Consider the following 20248-nt stretch of genomic DNA (forward strand, 5'->3'; position numbering starts at 1 on the left):
GTCATTAGAGGTGGCAAAGTTGGCTTCAAGAGAGTCGCATATAATTTGAGAAACAATAGCTCAGCCAAAGTTATCTGAAAGCGGGAGACGCATGTAATTTGGTAAACATTGCTTTAGAGGATCAAGGGGGTTTTGGAGGATCAAGGGGGGTTTTGTTGAGAAAATCACACTGCTACAAGTCGCAAGGTGTTGGTGCATAATTTGACAAACAATACTGGGTCCGACGATATGAGAAAGACCTCTTTGATGCGTCATCAACAAGCGGCCAAAGTTATCCGATTTCGTGCGACACGTGAGCTCATAGGCGTGGTCTTATCCCCGCCGAATTTAAAGTTTGGTGTGGACGAGCATCATTTTGGAGAAGACAAGACAAGACAAGCCATCGCTCGGACCAACGGGGGTCGGAGCGCGTCAAAAAGCTGTTTTCGAGAATGGTTAAAGGTAAGTCATTTTACTACATTTCTCACAATAATAATAATAATAACAAATAATAATAATGATAAATAATAATAATAGGTTATTTTATAAAACAAGATGTATTGTTTACAGACAACATCGTTTTTGCCGATGTCCACGCATCTTTTGACGACGATTTTAGCGACGTTTACCTAACACAATCAGACTACGGTGAGTCAATCGCGCATCTAAGATAGTTCATATAGAGGGTATTAGTTGCTGATTTTATTTTTTGTATGCGTCAGATCTCCTGGCCGCTGCCACTAGAAAAAACAATCGGCCGACACGAGCTGCCTCCGACCGCCATATTGGAGCAGTCGAAACGTCCGACCGCCATATTGGAGCAGTCGAAACGTCAGCGCCAGCGCGATCGGAGGTATCAGAGTCACGTGCTACTGTTGAAACCAATCCACTCTCAACCCACACCGTTCAGCCGGAATCAGCGACGGACTCAGAACTAGTTGAAGCTCTGTCTACTTACGAGGGCTTGAAGCATCATCAAGAGTCGACAAACAAAGTTAGAAGCATTTCCTTCTATGTTATCATTCGACTTGCTATTTTTGATAATATAAAGGCTTAACCGTTTTTTTTGTTTTTTTTTTTTTATAGCCACTTCCGGGTGAGCGTCGTGACACGAAGGCTCAGAGAGAGAGCAAGGGACGGAGGAGGAGGAGGAGAGGGCACCCCTTCTACAACACGCACCACTCAACCAGCAGGGGGTCTCTAAAGTGTCGTGGTAACTGTGTCTACAAAAGACGGTTACAAGAGTGTTTTAAGATTATACGTGCTCTTACAGATTTAGCCGAATCAAAATAGGTCTGTGTTGTTTCTGTTGTGTTTTGTAAAAGAAAATATAATGGATCATCCAAACCTTACGTCAACGGAGTCAGATTTCTTAGCAAACATTGATGAAATAGATTTACCGTCATTTAGCGGGCCAAGCCAAAGAAGTGACACACCAGAGCTAGATTTATCAAACGCTAACAATGTGTGTACGAGTCAAATAACAGATTTGCTCAACAATGTGAGCACGGCTTTGTCAGAGGGGGAGAGACCAGACAGTCCTGCTATTCTCACCCATTTACAGGCTGTCATAGATGAATTGAACAATCAAAGTATGAATGAAGGTCGACAGAGTCCGACACAAATCCCGTCACAATTGCTAAACATGATAGCAGAATTAAACAACCAAGCTAATGGCAACAACGGGCGTATCAGTCCTGACATTCCTGTGCAGTTGCTAAACATGATCCAAAATCTAAATACACAGCCTCTGGTTGACCCGTTGACCGCTAACACTGTCGATTCATCATCGTTTGCTGTTGACGATGTTCAGCCGATATTTCAGCCTAACAACTGCTCTGTTATAATTGATCACGAAATAGACGTTATTGACAACAACACACCAGCATTTCAACACACGCCCCAGCAATCTAACAATGGTTCTGTATTAGCTGACCAACACGGCGGTTCTATTGTAATCAATAGGCCACATTTCAATAATGTAGAGGTAAGGCGACGGTTAAATATACCATCGCAACAGAACATTAATGATTTTGCAACCTTCTACCTCCAGATTGAAGATAAAATAGATGATGTCGTGCAAGAGGTAGCTAGCAGGGCACAAACAGGTGATGTAATTCAGATAGAGCTCGCGGCTGGTAACGATAGAGCTCACATCTACCAGCAAACTAGTGATATAAACTCTATCAGAGATAATGTATCAAACCTGCTTGAACGTTTAGCCCAATCAAACACAGAGCTTCTGGCTGATGAGGGCTTAGAGCTCATTGTACAAATAGTCACACCATTGCGTGGTGGTGGTGGAATGCGTCGAAGGCTGTTGAACACTACCAACAGAGAGATTTTGAGGTTGAAAAAACGACACCTACACATACCTCGTAATAAAGACAATAAATTGTGTTTCGCTCTCTCACTAACCTATCTGCTAAATGACACACTCACGACAAAACAGGCCACAAGACACGCACGGCTCTTACATGAGAGTGTAGGATTGGATTGTCAAACACCTGTGAGTCTGGGCCATGTCCATAAATTTGAGAAAGTCCTCAAACGGAAAATAACTGTAATGTATCGAAAAGAGGACTGCCGCCCCATGACCTTTTTCGACACGCGTTACCCCAAAACAGATAACGACACTTTATTTGTCTTAAATCTTGAGGGCCATTTTTACGGCGTGAAAGCGATTGAGGCCTTTGTCGGCCACGCATTTTTTTGCAGGCATTGTTACAAAGGGCATGAGAATTGGCAACAGCACCATTGTGAAGGACACTGTGGCGTTTGTCTTGATCCATGCTGTAAACAGCGACGGTTTAAACATGTCATCTGCCCCGACTGTAACAAATCTTGTCGTAATGAGGAATGCTTTACCAAACATAAAGAGTCTCGATCAATGAATCGTGTGAGCAACTGCACTTCATACAAAAAATGCTTGGAGTGTGGTCTTCAATATTATGTGAGAGCTGATGGTACCGGTGCTAAACATCGTTGCCCCGTTAAAAAATGCACAGTGTGTGATGAGATCATAAATCAAGATGACGCATTGTTGAACCCTCACATGTGCTACATTCAGCCCATCAAACCACAACCACCGTGCAAAAATGTAGTCTACTACGATTTCGAAACTTATGTAGATTCAGACGGTTTACACAAACCTTTTCTCATCTGTTGCGAATCAAATAATGGACTGGCGAAGCATTGGTGTGGCACAGATTGTGTTGATGAATTTCTCAGATTTTTCCGAATGCCACGGTTTAAACAAACTACGTTTGTTGCACATAATGCGAGAGGTTTTGATTCATACATACTGATAAGGAGAATGCTTGAATTAGGTCTCAAACTCGACATTCTGATGCAAGGGAGTAAAGTTCTATCATTTGTCGATTTAGACACAAAATCTCGATTCATAGACTCTCTCTCATTCTTGACGATGCCTCTAAGCGCAATGCCTAAGGCCCTGGGGTTTGAAGACAAATCAAAGGGTTACTTCCCACACAAATTCAGCTCTTTAGAGCATCTAAACTACGTAGGGTCTCACCCTGACCCCACGTACTACGGCACCGAGCGAATGTCACCCTCCCAACGATCAAAGTTTGACGAGTGGTATGCCAAAGAAGCTAGCAATGTGTTTGATTTTGCTAAACAGGCAATAGCCTACTGCGAGAATGATGTTGATCTGTTAATGCAAGGGTGTGAAAAATTCAGGAGTGAGTTTTTTGAGGCCACCGGAACAGATCCATTCAATGCGGTAACAATTGCGTCGGCGTGCATGAAAGTTTTTCGAGCTAATTTTCTGACTCCTCAAACACTAGCCATTACACCATCAGACAACTATATCCGTCAGTACAAAGCTTTCTCGCACGATTCTATTCAGTACATGCAATGGATCATGCACAGTCAAAATATCCAAATTAGACATGCGTTGAACGGTGGTGAAGTTAGGATAGACAACTACTTTGTAGATGGTTATTGTGAAATCGGGGGCGTAAAAATAGTGTTTGAGTATTTTGGTTGTTATCACCACGGCTGCGCAGAATGCTTCGACCTCTCTAAAATATGCCCGACAACCAAACGCCCTTTTCAGGAGAGGTTTGATAAAACACAAAAGAAAATTCAGGATCTACAGCTTAGACAGGATGTGTACCTTGTAATTATGTGGGAGCATGAATGGTTGCAAATGAAAAAGATGGACATAGAGGTGAAGGAATTCCTTAAAAAAAACAAATTTCCTACACCGCTCAAACCGAGGCAGGCTCTTTTTGGGGGCCGAACAAACGCATTCGTTTTAAAATACACGACAGAGCCAGACGAGCGTGTGTTGTATGTTGATGTGACATCATTATATCCTTTCATCAACAGTACAGCCACATACCCAATCGATCATCCAACGATTATCCACGGTGATTTTAAAGACCCTAGGTCGTATTTTGGTTTCATCAGCGCCACAGTCAACCCACCCCGTGGTTTATATTTTCCCGTTCTACCGTTCAAAACAGCTAAAGGTAAACTCGTCTTCACACTGTGCCGCACATGTGCCGAGTGTAACAACCAGCAGACGGCTTGTACACATAGTGATGAGCAAAGATCGTTAACAGGTGTTTGGACAACCCCTGAATTTGTTAAGGCACTCGATCTCGGGTACACGGTTGCGGAAATTACAGAAGTGTGGCATTACACAAGAACGAGCGACACAATTTTCCGTGATTACATGCGAACATTTCTAAAAGGTAAACAAGAATCTTCAGGTTACCCGCCTCACGTGGTCAACCAGGCTGACAGAGAAAGATACATAGAAGGGTATGCCATTCATCAGGGTATCCAACTCGATCCTTCCAAAATTGCTGTAAACCCTGGCAAAAGGCAAGTGTCAAAACTCTGTCTTAACAATCTGTGGGGAAAACTCGCGCAACGTGACAACATGACAAACACAAAAATTGTGACAAAATCAGAGGATTTTTTTGAACTTTTGTTTTCAGGTCTGTACAATGTGAAATTCTTCCATTTTATCAATGAGAAGCTCTCAATTGTGCAGTATTGTATCAACATAAACAACGAGATCCCCGCCTCAAAAACATCAAACGTGGCTGCAGCGTGTTTCACAACAGCCTATGCACGCCTAAAAATGTACAGCTATTTAGAAATTTTACAGAGGCGTGTCCTTTACACAGATACAGACACTGTACACTGTGAAGCCAGGTGAAAGTGTTCTCCCGCTAGGTGATTATCTGGGTGATTTGACAGATGAGCTTTCGAACGACAGCATTTTAGAATTTGTCTCAGCCGGCCCCAAAACATACGCTTATAAAACACGAGGGTCATCTCAGACGGTCATGAAGGTAAAGGGTATCACACAAAGTCACGAAAGCGGTCAGAGCATCAATCTCGACAGCATGCTCAGTTTGGTTCAAGGCTACCTCGATACAGCAGGTGCGACCTCAGATGTGCTTTACGCGCCCCAGCATAATATCGTTCGCGATAAGAGAGGGTTTCATCTCAGAAACGTGTCATTTTCCAAGCGGCTTCGTGTGGTGTACGATAAAAGAAGGCTGCTAGAGCGAGGCACCACTGAACCGTTTGGCTACTGATATTTCTATCTATCCATACGTGTGTCTGTGTGTGGAAATGGCTTTTAATCAGATTGAATTCGACCCCAGATTAGAACTCCATTTTTCATCTCTAGTAGCAGGGCCTTCGGGTTGTGGCAAGACTTTCTTTGTAAAAAATGTATTGCAAAATCCTGAACATGTTCTGAGAAAAAAACCTGATAATATTGTCTGGGTTTATACTTCATACCAGCCAATGTACGATGAGCTCAAAAACCTGAATAAAGACATTGTTTTTATCAAGGGGCTGCCTGAATCTTTTGACGACGAGAAGCTGTTCCCGCCACAGCAGCACCATCTGTTGATTCTGGATGACGTCATCTTCCAAGCTTCGGATAACCCTGAAGTGGTTCGAATATTCACCCAATATAGACATCATAAAAATTTAAGCGTTATAATGCTAACGCAGAATGTATTCCATCAGGGCAAATTTAGCCGTACTATTAGTTTGAACAGTAATTATTTGATTTTGTTCAAAAACCCCCGCGATAAACTGCAGGTGAGTGTCCTGGCGAATCAAATTTCTCCCAGCAACCGGAGGTTTTTCCTAGAATGCTTTGAAGATGCTACAAGAGAGCCGCATGGGTATTTACTGGTAGATTTGACACCTTCATGCCCAGAACAATATAGACTACGTACAGGTGTACTACATAACCAGTGGCCTGTCGTTTATATACCCAAACAATAAAACGATGACGAAGCTTTTAAAAACAAACGCACCGTTACTCAAATCTCTGTTTACATCCAAGCCGGCCAAACGTAAGCATTTGCTACTCAGAGGCCCCAGTAGTTTGGTGAAAGCATTATGTGAGATTGCTCTAAATCTTCTTAAAGGACATGTACCCTTAAAATCAAAACTTTACAAGAGACTTAAAAAGCAAAAGAAAAATATCCGCTTTTTGGCTGATAAGAAAAATACTTTGAAGAAGAAAAGAGCTGTGTTAGTTCAGAAAGGTGGTTTTATTTTGCCGTTACTGGCCGCTTTCGCACCTGTTCTCGGGAGTGTCATTAGTGGCTTTATGAACAAAGCATAAAATGAGTTTGAAAACGGCTCAGAAAATGTTCCTGATTTCGCCTTATCAGCTCGAGAGGCTGAATCGACCAGCGCCGACCATCCGTGATACAGCAGAGCATTCTTTGGATGAAGAGATAAAACAGGTTTTGGATAATAAAAATTTAAATCAATATGAAAAGATCAAAATTTATCAGACCTTAATGCAGCGTTACTTGGGGTTGGTCAAACAAAAAGACTCCGAGCAAATTCCTATTACGATTCGCCACGAAGACAATGAGAGGGGTGAAATAAAGACCGCTGATGAGAGCGCAATTGATGTGACAGGTAGACGCTATGATGATATTCTGGACGCCATAGGTCCACGTTTCCGACGCAATGCCAACTATGTGCTGAAAAGACTATCGGCAGAAGATGTAAGCTGGACGGAAAAACTATCAAAGGCTCCCATATGAGCGATCTGTTGAGACATTTGTGTACGAGTGGGAAAAAAATCAACGAGAAGCCGGTAGGATGGAGTGAATTTCTTCGAACGCTAGCACGGTTAAACTTGCCGGAAACAAGCATCTCCAACCCCTTGGCTCGCGCAGATTTTAAACGTTTAAAATACGCTACAGGTGAAGATGGGGATGTTTCTTATGTAGAAGATGTAAACATGATGAATAAAAAAAAAAGAAAGAGGACATCACCGGTAGTAAAATGGGTTAGTTATTAGATGACACTATTGTTGTTAGTGGAAAAAAAACCGCATGACTCTGTAACTCTCTTTAACAATGTTTATTGAATAAAAGAGATTTTATAAAACATTAACATGGTTTCAGACAATGACATTTTTTAAATTTATGCAACGAACATGATGTTTGCCCGCCGCACATCCGGTCTGGTCTTCGGCATTTTTTGACAAACTCTCTAACCATCGCGTCGTTATGGAGAGGGTCGGAATTGTAATGAGTCAGCACTTCACGATAAGTGTGCCCCCATCCGCGTTGGCTTAAATAATACACACAGTGTTGACCGCAGGTGTCTGTGAGCTTGTGCTGCAACTGTCCGTTCTGATAGTCGATCCGTTTAGAATGCTTCTTCAAAAATCTGTATATACTCGCCGGGTAGTACGGCCCGTCCGGTGGTAGCCCAAAAGGATCAAAGAATGTGGCCGAGCCGTTCGATTCTAAAGTCAAAGCGAGCCAGTGCTCTCCGGGTAAATGTCTTGGATGCGTATTGACGATGTAATGTTTCGGAGGCGTGTCTCTGACGTCACCTAGCTCATCCGATGCGAAAACGCCTCCAAATAAGGTTCTCTGCATCCGGGTCATAATCATGTCCAATTCACGGCCGTTCATAGCGTTAATAATAGTCCATCAATACTTCCCTCTTAGCATTAATCTCTATAAGCGAATCATAAACCGCGTATACCGGGTTGCTGTATGTGGTAATGGGGTTCTGAAGCGCAAATCGAGTCTCAGCACCCCGCTATTGATCGGCGTTAACGCGCCTGAGTCATCCACCTGACTTAAATTGAAAACAAAAAGTGAATAGCCCTGAGTAAAATCCTGTTGGTTTATACAGAGAGGTAAATCTTTTAGAAAACGCCCCGTTGCTGTGTATAAATTATGAAATTCACGTGTACATAGTCCAGCTTCGAAATTGGGCTGAAAAGGTTTGGCAGGTATTTGTCGACCTTCGTGGCTGAGAGCTAAATACTCTATGTTATAATGCAAAAAATTAAACGGGTTTAAATCTCTCCGTCCCATAAAACTGTTGTGGTTTACGAGAGCTAATACAATTTGCTTGGGGATGTGTCCGAGGAAGAGATTATCCTGCTGGCAGATTCTCGAGTTTTGCGGGATACTGAAGGTTTTCATGTTCACGCGGCTGACGGGATAGAGAGCATTACCTTTTTGTAATGCGGCGGCGTGACCTATAGCCACAGCCGGTGAGATTGATACTTTTTTCACAAACAGGGATGCTCCTAGTATTTTGAGACACGAATCACTGTCTGGAGCGCTCATGAGACAGAAATCATCAGAAGCTCTAGTTAACTTTAGACGCAGATCCACATTATTCAGTAGATGGCGTTCGGAAAAGAAAATATCTCCATGAAGCGGTCCCATAAGGTGAAATTCACGTGAGCCTGCAATCTGTTGTGCGCGCCGCACAAAACCAGCGTTAGCCACGCCCTCTTCGAAAGAAATGGAGTCCATGCGCCCCCTAGAGTCTTTTGCGAACATTCCTGCTGTGAATTGTGACTCCAAAGAATCGTTTGAAAAGTTTAACAGCAGCTCGATGATGGATCTGTAGGCGTGCGTGGCACTAGATTGTGAGATTAACCGTCCACCCAACGAAATATCTAATTGACTAAAAATTGTGTTTATAGGAAAATTCACGATGCCGACTTGTTCTTGCGGTGGAATATTTGTCCCATCCCTACGCGTCACCTTTGCACGGAGATGTAGTAAAGTGTCGGATAAATCTAAATATTTTGAGCCGTCCCCGGGTATATAAAATTCTATTGGGCCTTGGTCCACGATTGCTGTTAACGGTTGGAATTCGACATATGAGCTATCTTCTATGGAGAATTGCGTCAGGGGTGCACTAAACAGATCCAGACTTGATAGCGTCGCCTCTTGACTTTTAAAATGTAGAAGGGCCATTTTTTAAGAGAAAATATCTGTCTTGCTTCTTCTCCGCTTTTTCCTGACAACTGGTCTGAGACGGGTGGAGCGTCTTTTCCTTTTAACGCTTCTTTTTCTCCGCCCCCCAGGATGGATCGTCCCACGTGACAATACAGCAAGCCCGGAACCTTCTTGCTCGGGGCCTTGTTTCTGGTGGATTCTTTGAATGACGCGCCCCGCTACATCCGTTGCTATGTTTTTAGCGGCTGCTTGAAGATGCGGCTTCGCCAAGTTAAACCCGTTTTTAAACATAGGCATCACGAAACGAAATAATTTTGCAAAAATAGACCCAATCCCTCGTCAGTACTGCACCGGGCTTCCCGAAAAACCCTGAAACGAGCCCCCCACTTGTGTTTCATAATAATCAACAAAACGATACAAGTCGGGATGTATTGACGATGACGTCATTTTTTTTTTTTTTTTTTTTTTTTAATTTATTATTATTTCTTTTTAAATTTATTATTATTTAGATCTAAAATGCAGAGTGAGAATAACCTTCCCGTATTCGAAATCTATCGGGTTGTTCTGGTCTGTTCGTAGGTAAACCGAAATGGTTTCAATATGGCTTCTGCACACATCTAAATAGTAAACCGGATTAAAAGTTTTGTTTACAACTTCACCGAATCCGCCTTCCAGAGGCAGAGTTCGTAACATGGGGGCGTACGCATCACCAACTGTCTGATGATGTATAATGTCGGTGTAGATGAACATGAAATATGATCCGGCGCGTATATCTGCAGGATGTTGTGCGTTGACGCCTTCCGGTTTGAGTGGCAACCAATTCTCTGGTGTCATTCCAACAATGTACGCCAGGGGGCTCTTGAACATAACTCTCAATCCTTCTTCGCCCGAAAACATGAACCTCTGTTTGTGCTGATCAAATCGGACGTCAATCTTTTTGTTACTCGCTTTAGTTAATAGAGTTTGAATGTCCAAAGCTAACGAGTCATAATTTTGATAAACACCTCCCCTTGTTTTGAGCAAATGTCGAATTTCTGATGAGTCGTCTTGGAACGTATCACCTCTAGGGGGCGGATTTTTAGGTTGTTTTAGGTAAAAGTTCCGTTTTTTCTCAGGAATGGTGGGTATTGTGTTGATGTAGGAAATCTCGCATAAACCGACCTCCCACGAACCTTTTAAATCGATATGTTGAGCTAGTTCGGTTTTGAATTCTGTGAGCGTGTTTGAGCTAAAAAGATGCACACTGGCATTTGACGCTAATGTGATGTAGAATTCTCTCTGATGGTCACCCATCTTGTAATTTCCACAGAATGGCCGTTTTAGAGACCGTCAGATGGTTTTAATACTCTTTGTGGGTACCCAACTGTCGAATTTGGCTGGCCAGCCCACCCAGTGGACGAGGGACTCGCGTTTACCTGCCACAGTACGTGATTTAAGAATTTTCTGTATGCGAAAAATTTTATTTTTTTTAATTTTTACTTTTTGTAATTCCTCTTTGTAGAAGCTGCCTTGCACGGGCATACCATCCAAGTCCGATATTTTATAGACGGGAGGAACGCGGTGGAGACGCTGTCTTATTCTGAAAATTTAATCCGTGTAACTTTGTAAATAACCTTTTTCAAAATTCCCTTTTATTTTGGAAATTCGCACAGTGTCACCCGGTGCGAACCGGAACTTGCATCCCCGTTGAAAAGGATTTCTTGAGTAGAGGTTAGTGAAATCGATATTCTTATTCTCTTCGTTTACAGCGTTAGGTGTCATTTTTATACTGCTGTGAAAACTGTTGTTATAACTGACAATAAAATCCTGAATTACATCGACGTATCGTTGTGTGTTCTTAGCAGTGAAATACCTCCACATCCGCGTTTTTAACGTTTTGTTGAACCTTTCGATCGTTTGCGCTTTGGTGTCCGAGGCGGTGGAAAAATGTGTAATATTGTGCTTTCTCATTAATTTCTGGAAATGTTTGTTAAAAAACTCCACCCCTTTATCTGTTTGAAGGCGTAATGGTGAACCGCGAACTGTCAGGATATCTTCAAATGCTTTGGTGACCTGTGTACCAGTTTTCGTTTTCAAAACACGTACATATGCACGTTTCGAGAATATATCGATTGCGGTTAGTAAATATTTATATCCATCGTTGTAGCGTGCTAGTGATTGCATATCGCACAAATCTGCTTGGAATTGTCTCATAGGACCTCGAACAAAAACTTTATTTCTAGGAAAAGTTATTCTGGCTGGTTTGTGTAAAGTGTACGCATCCTGATCGGATAAAAAAGCTTTTACTTTTCTTATGTTAGTGTTTTTACAGCTATTAATCGCCTCCCTGTGCAGCCGTTTCTCGCCGCCAAAACTCGCTGGATTTTTAGCGCTATAGTAGAGTCTCTGAAGACACCTGTCGCTACCCATTGTTAAGTAAATTCTGATGGATATCAGATTGTGACGCTGTTAATAAAGCAAACAGGTCTGACAAGCCCTCGTAAGTAGACAGAGCTTCAACTAGTTCTGAGTCCGTCGCTGATTCCGGCTGAACGGTGTGGGTTGAGATTGGATTGGTTTCAACAGTAGCACGTGACTCTGATACCGCCGGTCGCGCTGGCGCTGACGTTTCGACTGCTCCAATATGGCGGTCGGACGTTTCGACTGCTCCAATATGGCGGTCGGAGGCAGCTTGTGTCGGCCGATTGTTTTTTTCTAGTGGCAGCGGCCAGGAGATCTGACGCATACAAAAAATAAAATCAGCAACTAATACCCTCTATATGAACTATCTTAGATGCGCGATTGACTCACCGTAGTCTGATTGTGTTAGGTAAACGTCGCTAAAATCGTCGTCAAAAGATGCGTGGACATCGGCAAAAACGATGTTGTCTGTAAACAATACATCTTGTTTTATAAAATAACCTATTATTATTATTTATCATTATTATTATTTGTTATTATTATTATTATTGTGAGAAATGTAGTAAAATGACTTACCTTTAACCATTCTCGAAAACAGCTTTTTGACGCGCTTCGACCCCCGTTGGTCCGAGCGATGGCTTGTCTTGTCTTGTCTTCTCCAAAATGATGCTCGTCCACACCAAACTTTAAATTCGGCGGGGATAAGACCACGCCTATGAGCTCACGTGTCGCACGAAATCGGATAACTTTGGCCGCTTGTTGATGACGCATCAAAGAGGTCTTTCTCATATCGTCGGACCCAGTATTGTTTGTCAAATTATGCACCAACACCTTGCGACTTGTAGCAGTGTGATTTTCTCAACAAAACCCCCCTTGATCCTCCAAAACCCCCTTGATCCTCTAAAGCAATGTTTACCAAATTACATGCGTCTCCCACTTTCAGATAACTTTGGCTGAGCTATTGTTTCTCAAATTATATGCGACTCTCTTGAAGCCAACTTTGCCACCTCTAATGACGCCTCTCTAACCCCCTCCTCCCTTCCTCTTCTCAACAGAAAGGCTCTGCAAAGGTAGCTCAGAGGGCTGTTAGCAAAGCTAGCTCAGGTGCTGCACCTGTCTTGATTCATAAAAATACATGCCCATACATATCCACATCTTAAAAATGGCGCCAGCAAACCAAAATGGCGACAGTCAAAGATGGCGCCGTCACGACTGACGCCATCTTGATGCCCCCAACCCCGCCACAAATCAAAAGAGGGTGATTTATGACCCCCAATAAAAAAAAGCCATAAATCTTAACATCAATAGGTCATAAAATTTTATTACCCCCTAACTCATTTGCATATGAATAGACATCAAAGCTTGCCGCCTTATAAACCTCTCTCACAGGTGATGACAATTAGTGTCGATTACGCAGGTGCACAAAATCGGGATCAGGGAAGAGAAGACAACCAAACACCGAGGACGGAAACACGAACTGAAACGGAAGGGATGACAAAATAAAACCGGAAGTAAAGTTACGACAATTGACGAGACAAAAAACTGAAAAAATAAACGCGACCGCATGACAGAACCCCCCCCCCCTAGGGCCGGATCCCAGACGGCCCAGGAGCCCCAGGGTGAGCCGCATAAAAGTCATCAAACAGTCCCGGGTCCAAAATATAACTAGGCGGCACCCATTGCCGCTCCTCCGGCCCATAACCCTCCCAGTCCACCAGGTACTGCCAGCCCCGGCCTCTTCTGCGCACATCCAATAGTTGTTTTACGGTGTAGACCGTCCCACCTCCCACAGTCCGCGGAGGCGGCGCAGGATCCGGCACCAATGGACTGTCCACCACCGGCTTGACCTTCCCGACGTGAAAGGTGGGGTGTACTGCAAGGGACCTGGGCAAGCGGAGACGCACCGCGGCCGGGTGCACGACCTTGGCGATGGGGAACGTACCCACGAAGCGAGGCGCCAGTTTCCTGGAGTCCCCCCGGTGGGGAAGATCCTTGGCGGACAGCCAGACACGTTGACCTCGCTGGTACACGGGCGCCAGACGTCTCCTCCGGTCCGCCATCCGCTTGACCCGGTCCCCCTGTCGGACCAGCGTGGCCCGAGCCGCCGCCCAGACGCGATGACAGCGGCGCACCAAGGCGTGGGCCGAAGTCACCGTCACCTCCGGCTCACTGTCAGGGAAGACTGGGGGCTGGTAGCCATACACACATTTGAACGGGGACATACCTGTGGCCGTGGTGGGCAGGGAGTTGTGGGCATACTCCACCCAGGAGAGGTTCTTGCTCCATGAGGCGGGGTTCTGGGAGACCAGGCAGCGGAGACTTGTCTCCAACTGCTGGTTGACCCGTTCCGTCTGCCCGTTCGCCTCCGGATGATAACCTGACGTGAGACTCACGGTTGCCCCTATGAGCCTGCAAAACTCCCTCCAAAACCTGGATACGAATTGGGGCCCCCTATCGGAGACAATGTCTTTCGGGAACCCATGAACCCGGAATATGTGGTCCATCATTACTATGGCTGTTCGTCTAGCGGACGGGAGCTTGGGCAAGGCGATAAAGTGAGCCATCTTTGAGAATCTGTCTACTACTGTGAGTATGGTGGTCCGCCCATGCGAGACCGGAAGTCCGGTGACGAAATCCATGGATATCTCTGCCCATGGACGCGAAGGAATGGGTAGGGGATGCAGCAACCCCATACGGGCGCCGTGGGAGTTCTTGTTCCGGGCGCAGACGGGACAGGCTGCCACGTATTCTTTGATGTCAGCCCTCATGGAGGGCCACCAGAATCGCTGCTGGATGACAAACAGGGTTCTGCGCATGCCTGGATGACAAGAGAGTCTGGAGGTGTGAGCCCAATGGATGACTTGGGATCGGAATTGATCTGGGACAAAAAGTCTGTTTTCCGGGCAGCCACTAGGGGGTGGCTTGTTTCCATTGGCCCGCTGTACCCGGCCTTCGATTGGCCAGGTCACTGCTCTCACCAGGCAATGAGGAGGCAGGATGGATTCGGGCTTCTTGAGTTCTGGATCTGAGTTGTAAACACGGGAGAGGGCGTCAGGCTTGGTGTTTTTGGATCCCGGTCTGTAAGATAGAGAAAAGTTAAAGCGATTGAAAAAAAGTGACCAGCGGGCTTGGCGGGAATTCAATCTTTTCGCTGACTTGATGTATTCAAGATTTTTATGGTCTGTCCAAACCAAAAAAGGCTGCTGTGCACCCTCCAGCCAATGTCTCCATTCTTCCAGTGCCAGTTTAACTGCCAACAGTTCGCGATCCCCCACATCATAATTTTGTTCGGCGGGCGTCAGCCGTCGAGACAGGAACGCGCACGGGTGTAGTTTGTTGTCGCTCTTGGCTCTCTGTGATAGGATGGCCCCGACTCCTTGATTGGAGGCGTCCACCTCCACCACAAACTGTCGCGACGGATCAGGAAGCGTGAGGATGGGAGCGGTGCTGAAACGGTTCTTTAGCTCCTGGAAGGCCGCCTCCGCCTCTGCTGACCAGCGGAAGGGGACCTTAGGAGACGTGAGTGCGTGCAAGGGAGCCGCCGTGGCACTGAAGCCCTTGATGAACCGCCGATAAAAATTGGCAAAGCCCAGGAATTGCTGCACCTTTCTGCGTGAGTCGGGGGTAGGCCATTCCTTAACCGCGCTGACTTTCGCCGGGTCCATCTCAACCTTGCCCGGGGCCACGATGAAGCCGAGAAAAGATACGGTGTCCTTGTGGAATTCACTTTTCTCGGCCTTTACGTATAGTTTGTGTGCAAGAAGACGTCGCAGCACCGTCTCGACGTGAATCCTATGGGTCCTCAGATCTGGGGAATAAATCAAAATATCGTCCAAATATACATATACAAAACGGTCCAAACAGTCTCTCAAAACATCATTGATCATGGCCTGAAACACAGCGGGAGCATTGGTGAGACCAAATGGCATGACTAAGTATTCGAAGTGTCCTCGATGGGTGTTGAACCCGGTCTTCCATTCGTCCCCTTCTCGGATGCGCACTAGATGGTATGCGTTGCGCAAATCTAACTTTGTAAACACCCGGGCTTGCTGTAGTTGGTCGAACACGGTCGACATCAGTGGGAGCGGATACCGGTTCTTGATTGTGATCTGATTGAGAGGACTATAATCAATACAGGGGCGTAGGGTGCCGTCCTTTTTGTCCACGAAAAAGAACCCCGCCCCCCCAGGCGACGATGATGGTCGAATCAGTCCTGCTTGCAGGGAGGAGTCTATATATTCGTTCATGGCTTGCTTTTCAGGGCCCGAAAGAGAATAAAGCCTCCCCTTAGGTATAGTTGAACCCGGCAGGTGTTCAATGGCGCAATCATACGGACGGTGGGGAGGTAGGGAGGTAGCCTTGGCCTTGCTGAATACCTCGGCCCATGGGTGGTAACACGCAGGGACCCCGGTTAAGTCGGGGGTTTGCGCGTCTCGAGCAGGAGGCACAGCGCGCGGGTTAGACCTGACACAGGAATCATGACAGTCGGGACCCCATCCCGTTATTTCCCCTGATCCCCAGTCTATGACGGGGTTGTGGCGTTGAAGCCATGGATACCCGAGAATGAGAGGGTTCATTGGAGAGGTCACGACATGTAGCCTTATATTCTCCTGGTGGGGACCTATCGACAACGAGACTGGTTCTGTTATGTGAGTTATTTCAAAAAGTGCCTGTCCATTGAGTGCCTTAGCTTTCACGGGGGTGTTCATCAGCTCAGTCTTTACCCCCCACCGGCGAGCAAATGCCCAGTCTATCAGTCTTTCATCTGCTCCTGAGTCTATTAGTACTTCGAGTTCTATTTCTCTTCCCAACAGTGTAATCCTGCCCTTGGGAAGCACTCGCTCCGGGGACGGAGCCGCAGAGAAGGCGCTCACCTTCAGGGTCCTCCTTACTGGACAGGAGAGAAGGAGGTGTACGAGCTCACCGCAGTAGTAGCATCTTCCCTCTCGGCGTCGCCGTAACTTCTCCTCCTTGGTCAACTTAGCTCTGCCCAACTGCCTCGGTTCTGGCTCCTGGCGCTGCCGATCCCCGTCCAGCCTGGAGTGGTGAACGTCAGGGCCGGCTACTGGGACGAAGGCGGGGGTGGTCCTGCTTCGGTGCTTCCTCCACTCTTGCAGCCGGTTGCCAGTGCGGATAGCCAGAGCGATGAGGGCGTCGAGGTCGGTGGGAAGGTCTAAGGGGATTAGCTGATCCTGTATGGACCCAGAGAGGCCCCGGAGGAAGACGTCATATAGTGCCGTCGCGTTCCAACCGCACTCCGCGGCCGGCGTGCGGAACCGGATGGCGTAGTCCCCGACGGTGTCTTGTCCCTGGACTATCTGACAGAGTTGGCGAGCCTTTTCTCGGTCAGCGGAGATTGGATCGAACACCGTTCGCAGAGCCTTGATGAACGCGGGGAGAGAGTGACAGGAGACGGAATCCCTGGCCCATTCCGCGGTGGCCCACGTGCGGGCCCTTCCCGTCAGGTATGAAACCATGTAGGCCACCTTGGAGCGCTCGGTGGGGAAATCTGCTGGGGCCCTCTCAAAATGCATCCCGCATTCTGTAATAAATGCCCGGCTAAGGCCGGGTTCACCGGAGTAGCGCTCTGGAGGAGCCAGTCTGGCACCGCCGGTCATGGGAGCTATGGCAAGGGGAGTAACTGAGGAAGCAGCGGGTGTACTGGAAGTCGCTGCATTTGCTGACCCAGCTGTGCTGTTTGGGTGGCGACCGCTCCTCTGAATTCTTCTTGGCACTTAGCGATTCCTCGGATTTCTTTCCCCAAGTCGCCCACTTGCTTCTGGTGCTGGGCGAGCTGTGAGGCATGGGAACGCACTGCGGCGCACAGGTGCTCCGACTCTGCCGAGTCCATGACTGGCCAGTGTGTACTGTCAGGCAGGGGACAAGACGGAGGACTCGGATGCAGAGTCGTTTCTTTCTGGGATTTATTCCAGCAAGCACACTGAGCAAAAGTACAAATCAAATCGCTTCTTGCGAGGGAAAACACGTGGCAAAAAGTACAAACAAAAGGTGTCGCACTGAGGCGAGTCAAAAGGCTAAAAGTACAAATCAAAACGCCTCTTACGAGGGAAAACACGTAGCACAAAGTACCAACTAAAGGAGTCGCACTGGGGCGAGACAAAAAGGCGATGGGGACCAAGGCACAAACAAAAGCGTCGCTCGGTGGCGAGACAAAAAGGAGGGTTCTTACAGAGAGTTCGGACATCAAGGGATCGCTGGTGGTCGGGACGAGGCAAGACACACTGGCACAAGACAAGGGGAAGACACAGACTAAATACACACAAAAGGGCGGGGACACAGGTGATGACAATTAGTGTCGATTACGCAGGTGCACACAATCGGGATCAGGGAAGACAAGACAACCAAACACCGAGGACGGAAACACGAACTGAAACGGAAGGGATGACAAAATAAAACCGGAAGTAAAGTTACGACAATTGACGAGACAAAAAACTGAAAAAATAAACGCGACCGCATGACATAAGAAGGTATGTATGTGTACTGACTCGTGCTGTATATTTAGTAGTAATACGCTTTTCTCATAATTACAATGCCATGCTATAATCATTAATAACCTCTCAGTGTTCATAGTTTATATAAATGTTTTTGAAAAAATCAAACATGTAAAAGTTTACAATGTAATGTGGTGTGATATTGTGCATGTAAACTTTACATGCACAATATTACACCATGTATAGACATGTATCACAGACATGCACACTATACTTTTCTTTTGTAGACCTACACCAGTATTTAGATAAACAAAACAAAGTCAATTGTATAAAGTAATACAGTCATAACATACACTTTTATTGTAACTTCAATTTTGCTCTGTTACTCTTTGAAGTTGAGGAGACACTCATTACAGGGAGCTTTGCCTTTTGTCTCCCTCTTGCACATAAAAAACAAAAAATAACAAAATTCTTGTTTTCCAGGTTTATCTTCAGTTTGTCCAAGAAACGAAAGTGGAATGATGACTATGTTCAGTATGGCTTCACGTGTGTTACTGAGAAGGATGGTACACGTCCACAGTGTATCCTATGCAGCACCATGTCCTCCAACGCAAATTTGAAGCCATCAAAGCTCGATGAACATTTTAAGAACAAACATAGTGGCAAGGATGTTATATTGCAACATTTCGAGTTCAGAGCTAGGTTTGATCGTGCTGGCACTTTGCTGACACACTGCACACTGTTATACTTGTTACTTGTTTGTCTGTTGTGAGCCATGTCTTGTCACCGTGGGATAGGGGGGAACGAAATTTCGGTTTCTTTGTGTGTCTTTGGCATGTGGAGAAATTGACAATAAAGCTGACTTTGACTTTGACTGGTGAAAATCCACCAACAGCGAAACCTTTACTACACGCTTCTTATCAAGTTGCATGCCTGGTTGCTAAGTCAAAGAAGCCCCATACAATTGCCGAGGAATTGATCAAGTCGTGTGCCCTTGAAATAGCAAAGACTGTTCTGTCAGGAAGCTGCGAGAAAACTGCAACAAGTGCCTTATCAAATGATGTAATCCGTAACCGAATCATCGACATGAGTGATGATATCCTGGAGCAAGTTGATGTTGACATCAAGGCCAGTCCAGTAAAGATTAGCCTACAAGTGGATGAGTCAACAGATGTGTCAAATTGTTGTCAGCTATTGGTATTAGTCCGGTACGTTAAGAACAATGAAGTGGAAGAAGGTTTTCTCTTCTGTCTGAAGACAACATCGAAAGCCATAGATGATAAAATAATTCTCCACAAGATACCAACTTCATCTTGACAGGATTGGTTCGATATGCACTGATGGTGCACCAGCCATGCTGGGCAATTGTTCAGGGTTTGCTGCATTGATGAGAAAAGAAATTCCTGACCTGAAGATTACCCACTGCTTTCTTCATCGGCAGGCTCTTGCAGCAAAAACATTGACCCCAGACCTGAAAAAGACTTTGAAGATTTGTGTGAAGATTGTGAATATGATTTGTGGTCGTGCTCTGAATCATCGACTGTTTCAGTCATTTTGTGAGGAAGTGGGTCAGGAACACACTGTGCTGTTGTACCATACCGACACGTGGGCGTGTGCTATCTCGTATGTTTGAATTGCGAGAAGAAATTCAGCAGTTTCTCCACGGACTGGGACAAGAACTGACTGGATATTTTGACGATTCTGAATTTGTTCAAATGCTTGCCTATTTGGCTGATGTGTTCACAGCACTCAATGAGCTAAATCGCTCACTACAAGGAAGAGGGATGAACATTTTGATTGCAAGTGAGAAGTTGGCGACATTCAAAGACAAAATTGTTTTGTGGATTAGGCGTGTAAAGAAAGGGAACTTGACAAATGTTCCTTCCCTTGAAGAAACAGTCACAGAGGATGCTTCCCTACATCCAGATTTCGTTTCAAAAATTGTTGAGCATCTGCAGATACTGTGCACCTCATTTGATGACTACTTCTCGTGTGGAGAGCTACAACCCTGTGACGACTGGATCCGGCACCCTTTTAAGCAGAATATGGAAGATGTTGATGATGATAGCAACATCAAGGAAGAGCTCATCGAACTGAGAAACAATTGTGGAATCCAAATGGCGTTTGCCGATGGTCACTTGGAGCACTTCTGGGCTTCTCAGTTGGAAACGT

General features: G+C 45.7%; 1 long non-coding RNA gene across 1 annotated transcript; it reads left to right on the plus strand.

The window, feature by feature from the left end:
- Positions 1-476: 476 nt before the first annotated feature.
- On the plus strand, positions 477-5822 carry LOC125987012 (uncharacterized). The gene is made up of 3 exons (XR_011085842.1): positions 477-627; positions 702-973; positions 1066-5822. It is a non-coding gene; the product is annotated as an uncharacterized lncRNA (long non-coding RNA).
- Positions 5823-20248: the final 14426 nt, after the last annotated feature.

Source organism: Syngnathus scovelli, chromosome 19, assembly GCF_024217435.2.
Source record: "Syngnathus scovelli strain Florida chromosome 19, RoL_Ssco_1.2, whole genome shotgun sequence".
Lineage (NCBI taxonomy): Eukaryota > Metazoa > Chordata > Actinopteri > Syngnathiformes > Syngnathidae > Syngnathus > Syngnathus scovelli.